This window comes from Capra hircus, chromosome 3 (assembly GCF_001704415.2).
Source record: "Capra hircus breed San Clemente chromosome 3, ASM170441v1, whole genome shotgun sequence".
Lineage (NCBI taxonomy): Eukaryota > Metazoa > Chordata > Mammalia > Artiodactyla > Bovidae > Capra > Capra hircus.
This window is the reverse complement of record NC_030810.1, coordinates 66401112-66412611: the sequence shown is the minus strand read 5'-3', so window position 1 is coordinate 66412611 and position 11500 is coordinate 66401112. Positions and strand designations below refer to the sequence as shown.

At 39.7% G+C, this 11500-nt stretch overlaps 1 pseudogene; it reads right to left on the bottom strand.

Annotated features, from left to right (window-relative positions):
- On the bottom strand, positions 344 to 6503 carry LOC102181828 (annotated as a pseudogene).

The window sequence follows — 11500 nt, the reverse complement described above, 5'->3', positions numbered from 1 at the left end:
TCCTTCTGCTTATGAAGGATTTCTTATAGCTAAAGGTCATACCAGTTGTGACAGAAAAAAAAAATCATGGATCCCTGTAAGTGGTGAAGACAGTTCAGATATCTTCCCATGCATTGTGACCCTATATAAGTTATTTAGTGTTGTCTGAACCTCTCTTCCATCTCCTAAGTATTAGGGACATGACAGCTCTTGCTTTGATACGGATAAGACCCTTTTTTTAATGCCTAGCGGATAACAGCTACCTTGATTGACAGATACAGTGATAAAAGGCTAGGTGCGACATAACTGCAAGTAAAGTCTTTCAGTAACAAGACACTGCAGGGGCCAGTTCAGGCAGACAAACAGGGATTGAAAAGGACAAGTAAGCATGCAAGGTCCTTCTTCTGGGCTTCAAGTTCTCACTGCGGGGCCACCTTTGTGACCAGGGAGTGTGGAGGGAAAACAGAATAACAGGAACCTCACGGTGTTGCACTTAAATACCTGCAGTTTAAGAGCAAGAGTTCTCTCCTGCTCTTCCAGTAACTGGGCCCTCTCCCTCTCCATCTTCTCAGTCAGTTGTTTCACATGTTCCTGATGGCTCTTTTCTTTCTCTTCCATCATCTGCTGGTTCCTTATTTGCATTTCCTCCAGCATTGTTGCTGCAGCCTGTGCAGATTCAGCTTTCACATGTTCCACTGTCAGGAGGAAGGGGGAAAATAAAAATGTATGTGGAGACCAAGTTGCCTCTTACTTCCATCTAAAGTTATCTATCACTGTTGCTATTGGCTGCATACACCCTACTCAGAAAAGATATTAGCGAATAAGAGACATCTTTTCTCATGTTGCTATAGTTTAAGGCTCCTCAGTTCACCTAGCTGAATTAGTTAGAACTTTAAAGAGCTTTCAAGGCTGTCTAGTCTCTTGACTTGCTCCTCACCTTCAATCAGCTTTTCCTTCTCTGAGAGCGTCTGGTCTGTCTGTAGAATTACATCAGTCACAGACTCCCTGGACTTCAAATATTCCTGAAGAATCTCCTCAGCCTGGGACCCGGACATAATGGGGTTAGTAGTAGGAAATGACTGTAAACACTTATTCATGTTTTCCCCCTTTCCCTCTAGGAACTGCTCCTCTTGGCCCTGGTGTGCCTGGTGATCAGATTCCCTGTCACTGGGCTGAGCACATGCTCCAGACTGGCCAAGCAAGGCGCCCTCCCAAGCAGAATCCTTTTTAAGACGTTGATATACATGTAAATAGTGATTCTCTGTGCTTGTAAACTGAGGGCTCTGATTTTGGAGCTGTTGGTGCTGTGGTCCCTTATGGGGTGAGCTTGTTGGAGAATAAAGGCATCATGGAGAAAGTGGATCTGAATAAAGTGGGTAGAGGGAGAATGGGAGGGAGGGAAGTGTAGGGCTGGGGGCAGCCACAGGCAGAGAGATACATGATGACATTATTTGAAATTTTGGATACATCTGGTAATCCAGTTGATAACTCAATTGCTAACTTAGGGTATGCTCTTGTATAAGCACATTGGTTATACCTGGTGTAACAGGCTCCCTGTACGTGTTTATAGAATGAGAGCCTGAATGACGTTGGTCCTGTAATTGCGCATCTGTGTACAACACACATGGTCACACTGTCACCTCAAGAAGGCATCAGTAGCTTCCCAGAATCAAACTTGGTTACCTGTATGCCCTTTCTGGGCTCCTGAAAATACTTCTTCTTCAGCTCTTGCCTCTTCTCCATTAAGAGGCGATAGCCCCCTGGTTTCAAATAAATCCCCTGTTTCACATCTTCTTCTAGAGGACTGAAAATATCCTTCAGTAAAGCAGAGCAATGATCTTCTGATGCTTTAAGATTCTGGTTACAAAAGTCATCTTGCTTTTTACCCAGCTGGGCCTTTAATGTAAAATATAAGTATTAATAAACAGAAGAATTTAAAGAGGTTAGCTTGACCTCCAAATTTCTGGAAAAGCTTCTCAAACAAATAAAAGTAAAAAATGTCTGTGATCACTAGAAGAACTCACAGAAATGCAACAAAATCATATCCTTCCTCCTGATCCTGCCTTTCTACAGAGGCCTCTTTCTCCATGAGGGTAACCTTTGGAGCAGAGATTACTAGCTACATGCTTCACCTTTGGAGAAAACTCCTAATTTTCCAACTGGACAAATGATTGCATGTGAAATAAATGTAGCTCAATATAAACCTGCTCATGATAACTAAGAATAAAATATTCTTTGCTTTTGGCCAAAATATCCAATCGGTCTGATAAAAATGAGTCTGTGATTTGATTAGAAGTTCTGATTATTACCTGTATGCATGTAATGAAATTATAGGGACGATTATTAGTTTATTCATGAAAGAAAAAAGTTTCAATGCTTCATAATAAAATATATCATAAATAAAATTGGTTCCTCTTATGATAACAAATAATGTTTGTCTAGAAAAATTGCTTTTCACAAAATAAACACCTACTTCATTTTCTAGTAATACTTTACTTTCCAAGAGTCTAACATGTGTAAACTTGAGAAAAAAATTACCACTAATTCTTTTTGAAATATTGGTCTATGTCTTTGAAGGAACTCTTCATGAAGACTTCAGTGGCCTCTTTCTCACTGGCCCTGTGCAGGTCCAGCAGTTCCTGGAGGGTTTCTGAGGGCAGCTGGAGCTTCTGGCTCATCTGCTGGTCATAGTGGGCAATGGCCTTTTGTACTGCAGCCGAGTTCTCAATCTCATCCAAGGCCAGGACTGCATTCTCCATGCAGGGCAGATCCCCACTGTTGATGGCATTGACATAGGTCTGCACCAGGGTCTCTAAACCTACGACAGAGAACTATAATGATGTTTACTGTAGGCAGAGTGAGGAAACTTTCTATTCTGTCTAATTCTAATGTTGTTTATTACCAACCATTTATTTTACAGCATCACCTGAAAACTTACTAAAAATGCAGACTGTCAGCCTCTGCCCCAGTTTGACTGACTTAGGACCCTCCTCTTTGGCAAGATCCTCAGTAGGTATATATACATCAACAGTTGAGAAACTTTTGTGTTTATTGAGTACATTTACTTCACCTGCAGGTACTGTTAGGCCAGAAACCATATCTCTCTCATTTATGTCTGTATCATCAGCCCTAGTAAGTCCATGGAAAACATTTAATTAATATTTGTGGAGTAAATCAAAATGAGTCCTCCATTTTGCTTATTCTAGCAAAGCATTATAGGAGAAATTTCTTTGGTGTTGGAAGTATTCTGTGTGTGCTGTCCAGGGTGGGAGCCACTAGCCTCATGTAGGTATGAGCCCTTAAGACATAGCTCTGTGATCAGAATGTTAAATTTCTATAGTTTTTTATTAGCTACATTTAAATTTAGATAGGCATACCTGTCTAGGGACAGCCATGTTGGACAGGGCAGATCCAGTTTACTAGGACAATTGTCAGCTCTTAAAGCTTTTATTCTTTGCCTTTTGTGTCTTTTCTCAACTATGAAGTCTGACTAATCAAACCTATCAGAAGTGTTGGTGCCACCTAGAATTTATCACGATAATAGCAGTAGATGTGCACTTTTCAAAGTTGAAGCTACATGGATGTTATCACACCATCCTCTAGTCTTAATAGTGAGAGTGAATACTTTAAGAGGACTCATGAGGTCCATCCACCTTGATGCCTCCTGAGAGTTTTAGTTTTGGAATTGCTAAAAATGTAGGAACAGAAGACTGCAGCTTGTTGCACAAATTCAGAGTCCAGCTCATCGTCACACAGTTCCTCAAGCTGGCCCAATTTCTTCCTATCAGTGGGCCAATCAAAGATGAAGCATTTCTTCTTTGGGAAGAACTTTCAGATACAGAGTCGAGGCAGATTAAAAGTTTTATCTTTAGGGCTGGTACCTGGAGGAAGAAAAAAGGAATTTGCCTAATGTAGGGTCTTGCAAACATTTCCTGTAAAGGGTCAAACAGTAAATATTTTAGACTTTGCAAGCCAGATGGTCTCTTTTCTGAGTACTTAAATCTCCTATTGTAGCCTAAAACTGTCATAGAGAAACTGTAAATGAATGGGTATGACATTGTTTCAATAAAATCATATTTAAAAAACCAGCTGGCAGGCTAGATTGGACAATATTTGCCTGTGGCAATCCTTTACCAGCCCTGAACTGTGCAGGGTTCATGCTTGAATTTCTTTTCTTCAAATAAATGACCATTCTACTCCTACTCTTTGGCTAGTTACAGCACCACAAGACCTAAGCATGGAGATATCAATCTAATCACAGCACAGGGCAAGGTGAAAGACAAAGAAATTTATTCCTAGAACAGGGAGAAAAATAATCTAAAGCCAAATTTATTATTCAGATAGATAGCATATTCAAAAGCAGAGACATTACTTTGCCAACTAAGGTCCGTCTAGTCAAAGCTATGGTTTTTCCAGTAGTCATGGATGGATGTGAGAGTTGGACTGTGAAGAAGGTTGAGTGCTGGAGAATTGATGCTTTTGAACTGTGGTGTTGGAGAAGACAACCAGTCCATTCTGAAGGAAGTCAGCCCTCGGATTTCTTTGGAAGGAATGATGCTAAAGCTGAAACTCCAGGACTTTGGCCACCTCATGCGAAGAGTTGACTCATTGGAAAAGACTTTGATGCTGGGAGGGATTAGAGGCAGGAGGAGAAAGGGATGACCGAGGATGAGATGGCTGGATGGCATCACTGATTCAATGAACGTGAGTCTGGGTGAACTCCGGGAGTTGGTGATGGACAGGGAGGCCTGGCGTGCTGCAATTCATGGGGTCGCAAAGAGTTGGACCGACCTAGCGACTGAACTGAACTGAAACAAGCATTACTTCTTAGTAATCACCCCTTGAGAAGAAATAGAAACTGTAAGTAGAAGACAACTGTTGACAGAAAACTAAGGAACAATAGTTTTTAGTGTTTTGTCATCTGTTTACCAATTCTAAGTCCCCTTTACCTTTCCTAAGCTTGAGTGAATTCTCTGGGTACTCGTCTGCTGTGATGGACTGTCCATCTGCTTCCAAGTTTAGGGAGAAATCCCTCAGTGTCCATATGAAGTCTGGAAAGAAGCTCACAAAGTCAGCTGAATCCTCAACCTCATCCACATCAGGTGAGGATCTTGCCCTGATCCTATCTGTCAGCTCTGTCACATAGCTGAGTAGCAAAATAAGGAAAACTGGCATGAATAAAGAGTACCCCCCTCATCCTATATTAGTTCCACATACAAAGCCTTGTTTCTCCTTTGTTCTTAACCCAAATATCCCAAGTATCAATTCTTCGGTAGGTTATAGGATTTTCCCCTTGCCATTGAATTCTTTTTTATATTTCTCCTGTTTGTTTCACCAGGATTCATGGTTAGTCAGCTGATTTTTAAAGTTTGGTCTCCCCTCTGACTTTGATGTGGTTTGGATCCCAAAAGGATACTGCAGTTGGTCCATGGCCTGCTGGTTGATAGTTCCCATACTATTGTACACGAAAGTGCTGCTCAAGAGTATTGCTAGGGCAAAGATCCAGGAGTCATTCTGGTTGTCACCCTGGAAATCAGAACATATTTTACCAGGACTGTGTTTCATTCTTAATGGCACTTTCCTGATCAGCAGTAGTAAAAGGATGCTCATTTAACTTGAGTTTTTTTTTTTTTTTCTTTCTTTCAAGACTGGTGACAAAGAAAACCAAATCCAAGCAAAAATGACTTTGAATAGTTTTCTGATGTGTTTTGTTTTACCCTGATTCTCACTAGACCCTCTTATGATCATTGGTAGATAATTGCAAAGCAAATAGTCATTGTGGGTGGACAGTCAAAGGTCTTAAATGTAATTTAAATTTAATTTTTCTCTTTACTTTTACAGAAAAATTGTCTTACTATTAGGGTACTAATACTTGTTTCTATCTCAGTTGGATATTGTTGTTCACCTAACACTTCCCGTTTCTTATCTTATAAATATTCCAGACAATACTATGAGGCAAATGTAGATCTAATACACCTGTTTTACGGATCAGAAAGCTGAGGCTAAAAAGGTCAAATAATTTACAAAAGTCACTGAGTTACTGACCGACTTTAAATTTAAAGCCAAGGGTATGGGGCTTTGGAACCTAAATCATTAACTAAAGTTCTTTGCAGGATAAAATTCATCATTTAGAGTTTATCTGTACTCCCTTTATGCATCTGTGTTAACTGGCTTAGTTTATAGCTTTTTATTAATTAGGATACTATCTACTGACCACTATGCTCTTCCTCTAGGATTCTGCCTTATGAATATTTTCCTAACCCCTGGTTCCTAACTTGGTTTCATAGCATATAAACAGAAATGAAAAAACATGGTTAAACAAAGGTCTTATTTAAAGGAAAATTAAAAGTGTAGAGGACATTCAGACACGAGGGCTTAGTCCAAACTGGAACCTCATTCCTTACCTTCTCCACATCCCCCAGGCCCTCGGTATCAAGTAGAACTAGAGTACGGTCTGGCTTCTCGGGATGAGGCACACACCACATCCAGATGCCCTTCGTGCGAGACTGCAGTGTGGAGCCCAGAGAGAAGCCTGCAAGGGGGCATGGGGAAAAGAGAGGGTGGAATTCTACTATCAGGTGGTTCTGGAAGTTGGGATGCAAGTAAACAAAATCAAGTTTAGGAGAACTGAAACCACAACAAGCATTAATCTTACTTACAATCAGAGAAACAGGGAAATTAGAATATCAAAAACTTAAAAAGATGCAAAACCTTTTCATGAGGAAAACAATCAACAAACTAGAAATTTAAGGAAAATCTCAACATAATAGTAGTCATATAAAAAAAACACAGCCAACATAATATTCAACAATGAAAGAGAGAAAGCTTTCCTTCTACAAAATTTAACCCAAATGGATCAAAGACCTTAAGAGCTATTAATAAATCTATGAAGGTCATAGAAGAAAATACAGAAGAAAAACTTCACAATATTGCATTAGCAAAGATATCTTGGAAATAATACCAAAAATGTAAATAACAATAAAAATATATAAGTTGGACTTCATCCAAATTAAAACGCTTATGTATCAAAGGACATTGCTGCTGCTGCTGCTGCTGCTAAGTTGCTTCAGTCGTGTTCGACTCTGTGCGACCTCATAGATGGCAGCCCACCAGGCTCCCCCATCCTTGGGATTCTCCAGGCAAGAGCACTGGAGTGGGTTGCCATTTTCTTCTCCAATGCATGAAAGTGAAAAGTGAAAGTGAAGTCGCTCAATCTTGTTCGACTCTTAGCGACCCCATGGATTGCAGTCCACCAGGCTCCTCCGCCAATGGGATTTTCCAGGCAAGAGTACTGGAGTGGGGTGCCATTGCCTTCTCCGATCAAAGGACACTATTGAGAGTTCAATAGATAACACACAAATTGGGAGGAAATATTTGCTAGTCATAAATCTGATAAAGGATTCATATGCAGAATATATAAATGTCTTTCAATTTAACACAAATAAATTAAAGGTCAACCCAATTAAAAAATGAACGAATGACTTGATAGACATTTCTCCTGAGAAATTGTTCAAAAGACCAATGAACACATGAAAAGATCCTCAACATTACTAGTCATTAGGGAAGTACTAAGCAAAACCACAATGTATTAAAACAACCTGCAATGGAAAATAACCTGAAAAAATATATATGTATGTATAACTGAATCACTTTGCTGTATGCTTAAAACTAACACAATATTGTAAATCAACTGTGTTTCAAAAAAAGGGCAACAAAACATAGCATACAGCTTATGTGAATCATGAAAAGTAATTGATATTTATAATGAAGTTGGAAAATTTGACACTGAATGAATTTGATAATATTAACAAATATTTTACTTTAAAAAACCACAATGAGATACTACTTCATACCCATTAGGATGGCCATTATCAAAAGAACTATAGCAAATGTTGGGGAAAATGTGGAGAAATTAGAACCACTGTGTGTTTCTGGTGGGAATGTAAAATGGTAGAATTTCTGTGGAAAATAATATGGTGATTTCTTTAAAAAGCTTAGCATAGAATTATCACATGATCTGGCAATTCCACTTCTTGGTGTATATCCAAAAGAAGTGAAAGCAGGGACAGAACAGATATTTGAACACCCATGCTCTTAGTAACATTATTCACAGTAGCCAAAATGAGAAAACAGTCCAAATGTCCATAAACTGGATGACTGGATAAGCAAACAGGTATCACATACAATGACTCAGCCTTAAAAAGGAAGAGAATTTGATACATGGTACAACATTGTTGGACCTTGAAGACACCACACTCAGCAAAATAAACCTATCACTAAAGGACAAATAATGTATGATTCTTTACATGAGATTTCAAGACTGGTCAAATTTATAGATAATATAGAATTGTGGTTGCCAAAGGCTGGGGCATTTTGTTTATTAGGGTATAGAATTACTGTTGTGGGAAATTTATGGAGATGGATGTTAGTGATGTTTACACAACAGTGTGAATTTACTTAATACCACAGAATTTAAAAAAATGTTACAATGGTAAATTTTGTGGTAAATTTTATGTATGTGTATCCTGCATGAGGGCATGTGCAGTCGTTTCGGCTGTGTCTGACTCTTTGCAACTCCATGGACCATAACCCACCAGGTTCCCCTGACCGTGAGATTTTCCCAGCAAGGATACTGGAATGGGTTACCATGCCCTCCTCCAGGCATCTTCCCTACCCAGGGATCAAACCTGGGTCTCCGGCATCTCTGCATTGCAGGTGGATTCTTTACCTGCAGAGCCATTGGGGAAGCCCATGTATAACTTAACAACAATTAAAAATAAGAAAAGAAATAAGAATAAATAATACATATTTAAAATGTTTTATATCTTAAAGATCAATACAAATGCTCCCACTACATGAATATTTTTGTAAATGTCTTGTGGTTTATTATTACATACATTACTTATTTTTTACTACCACATCTGTCTTTCTAGGAAAGGAAAAAATTGTGATTTTGAAAAAGAAACTAAGACAAAGTGCAAAGAGCTGTGATCTGATACAGGTCGTAGTGACGATAAGAACATAGCTGTGGACTGAAAGGTAGCTTTCAATATCCCTCCCAGGTCTCTCACGTCCTCTCCTCACATCACTGTGCTTCACTCTGGGGCTGTGGGTGGACAGAAGGGACTTGGCTGGGCTCTGCCCATGTCACTCACCCTTTTTCTTCCTGGCCAGCTTGTTCATCAGGTAGGACTTGCCTGTGCAGTAGAGGCCCACGATAGCCACCACCACAATAGGCTGCCTGATGGCAGACAGGATCTTCAGAGCTTCTGGATTAACCAGCAGTCACACATTAATGTTCTCAATGAGACACTCTGGGCCTAGCATGTGGGCCTCTGAGGCCATGTTGCCTTGCCTGCAAGGGAAGAGATGGGATGAATTAGAATTTCCAGTCTAAACAGATGGAAGAGTTTTCATCAGGTTATTTTGCGTTCAGAAGGAGGAATGTCAAAATCCCCACAATATAACTGTGTGCCTAGTTAACACAGTTAACATCAGCAAAGAGAAAGATGATCCTAATGTATCTGGTGATTTTTTGGCCAGTCACAAAAAACCCTGGCCATTTATGTTAACAGTGAGATATATGAGATAAAATCTTTCCTTTTGAAAATTGGAGAAGTGTTATCAAAGTAGCTCATTAAAAATACTGATATGACAGTGACTTATCAACATACAATCACCCTCATGAACAAAATCTTCCACTTAATTTACCATTGAAATCTGTTTGGATTCACATTTAAAAATTTATGAAAGTGAGGCAAACCTGATAACCACTACACTACAGAAATGGGGCAAAAGAAAGAAGACTGTCTCATTTTAGGGTAAAAAGAATTAAGTACGTGCATACAGGTAGACTGAAAGTGACTAGTAAGTAGCATGAAATGTTATACTTTTCCTACAGCCGAACAGGTAAGATTCTTTTGCACTGTTTTAGTTGGTATGTGACATGTTTCCCTGGGTCAACAGCATCCCGTTTTCCACTGAGTGTGGGGCAGTACCATTTGCTGTGACGTCCAGAACTTCCCATGCCTTCCTTTACAGAGTTCACCCTAATCTCGCTGGACAGTTGAGGTAGCTACCAGTTAATTTCTCTCATCTGAAAGAATAATATAAAACTTTTCTTATCTCCATAAGTAGAAACAGCTTTAGCTAAGACTGAACCTAGGTTAAACTCCCACAGTGTTAGGGAGCCTGAAGCTTTAGCTTTCTGGGTGGTCATTTTTCAATAGGGGTGAAGCCTAGACACTTGGAGACTTCTCTGAGTGGTAAAGCTGCCAGTGATTTTATTTTGACCCTAGACTTTTATCTACATTTAGAAGTTTAAAGAAAAGAAACTGTCTATTAATTTCTGAAGAAAAGAGAACCTCTGTAAAGGGGATAGGGAAATGAACTTTTTCCAGTTTATAAGCACACTCTCATTACATATAATTCACAGGAAGACTAAACTGTTACTGAAATTAGTTCTTGGTGCCTGATATAAGCGACAGATTTCACTGGTCTGGAGAAGCAACAGGTGATTTCTCAGCATTAATCCTATTTCAGCCCTGTCCTACTTTCACATTCAACTTCACTCATATTAATAGGAAGTGAAAGTTGCAGGAATACTTCTCACCCCTGGGTCATGTTTGCTGACACATCATTGTCAAGTCACATGGCTAAACATGAACTTGATGTGGAGGGGACTACACAGGGCATAAGTACTAGGAGACTTCTGGTGCCACCAATATCAATACCAAGCCTACCTGAGTGGTTGCACTAGATTTACTCAGGAACTCTGAGAATCTAGTAGCTCCCTGTCTTAGTCTACCTTTCCATTTGTCAGTATTGTCCATTTGAAGTGAAGTGAAGTCGCTCAGTCGTGTCCAATTCTTTGCGACCCCATGGACTGTAGCCTACCAGGCTCCTCCGTCCATGGGATTTTCCAAGCAAGAATATTGGAGTGGGTTGCCGTTTCCTTCTCCAGATCTTCCTGACACAGGGTTCGAACCCTGGTCTCCCACATTGTAGGCAGACGCTTTACTGTCTGAGCCACATTTAGGCCATTGTAACAGGTGTGTGCTACAATATGCTAGTGATGTTAACTTGATTTATCTTATGATTTTTGCTGTTAGATCTTTTTCAAATGTTATGATCATTTGGATACCTTCTTTTTGAAGAGCGGAATTATTATTTTCAATTTTCTATTGAGTATCTATTTTTCTAGAAGTTATTTATAAATAAGTCAAAGTCCCAAGGAAGTCCTCAATCAAAAGAGCCCAAGTGAAAGAAAGTGAAAGTGAAAGGCACTCAGTTGTGTCTGACTCTCCGGGACCCCATGGACTGTATATTCCATGGAATTCTCCAGGCCAGAATATTGGAGTGGGTCACCTTTCCCTTCTCTAGGGGATCTTCCCAACCCAGGGATCAAACCCAGGTCTGCTGCATTGCAGGCAGATTCTTCACCAGCTGAGCCACAAGGGAAGCCCCAAAGAGCCCAGGGACTACAAACTCAAGCTGCCTAATTATTATATGTAATAGGTAA